General features: G+C 31.2%; 1 non-coding gene across 1 annotated transcript; it reads left to right on the forward strand.

Annotated features, from left to right (window-relative positions):
* The first annotated feature begins 385 nt into the window (after nucleotides 1-385).
* Nucleotides 386-492, forward strand: LOC133787435 (small nucleolar RNA R71). The gene has a single exon (XR_009872458.1). It is a non-coding gene; the product is annotated as a small nucleolar RNA R71 (small nucleolar RNA).
* The last annotated feature ends 478 nt before the right edge of the window (nucleotides 493-970 follow it).

Here is a 970-nt window from a genome sequence, read left to right on the forward strand (position 1 = left end):
TCCTCAGAAAAGGCTTTTTGGTAGGAAGGACATGATTGGACATTATGGCAAGGACTATAACATATAGAACAAACATCTTTTCTTGGTTGTATTGGAGAGTTTATAGTTTGACTTATGGCTAAAGCTTCTACTTTTCTTGCTAATTTATCTAAGGATGTTCTTAAGTCTATTTCATCTTTTAATTCATACCTTCCTCCTCTTTTTGGTGAATTATTTGACCTAGACCTAGGATCAAAAAAATTCCATTGTTGTGAATTGACAGATAAATCTTCAAGGGCGTCCCAAGCCTCTTGTCCTTGAAATTTTAAAAAATTTCTAGTATGCATAGATTGAATCATTTGACGATTAGAGGGAGTCAAACCATCATAAAATTCTCCATTTTTCAAAACCATGATGAGGAAATTTTAATAATAAATCTTTAAATCTTTCCTAACATTCATAAAACTCTTCATTATCTTTTTGAAAAAACTCGGAGATTTCTCTCCTTAGACTATCAGTTTTAGACATAGGAAATTTTTTTAGCAAGAATTTATTATAAAGTTGATCCCATGTAGTTATAGACCCCATGAGAAGAGAATTTAACCAAGCTTTTGATTTTTCTTTTAATGAAAAAGGAAACAATCTTAGTTTGACCGACTCATCAGAAAAAATTTGAAATTTAAATGTTGAGCAAATTTCTAAGAAATCTTTGACATGCATGTAAGGATCCTCTCTATCTAACCCATAAAGAGATGGCAATAATTGAATGATTTCTGGTTTAAGCTCAAAATGAGTAGCAGAAGTTGTAGGAAAAACAATGCATGAAGGAGCATTAGATGAAATAGGTGCAAAATATTCAAGCAAAGTTTTTTTAGGCACAACATTTTCATCAACATGATTAGCAATTGGTTCTATGATGCTCAAATTCTTACTAACACTTTAAATTTCAAACAAAGATAGACGTCTTTAGAGTTACGTTCCCAATGATGCA

The sequence above is a fragment of the Humulus lupulus genome, chromosome 6 (genome assembly GCF_963169125.1).
Source record: "Humulus lupulus chromosome 6, drHumLupu1.1, whole genome shotgun sequence".
Classification (NCBI taxonomy): Eukaryota; Viridiplantae; Streptophyta; class Magnoliopsida; order Rosales; family Cannabaceae; genus Humulus; species Humulus lupulus.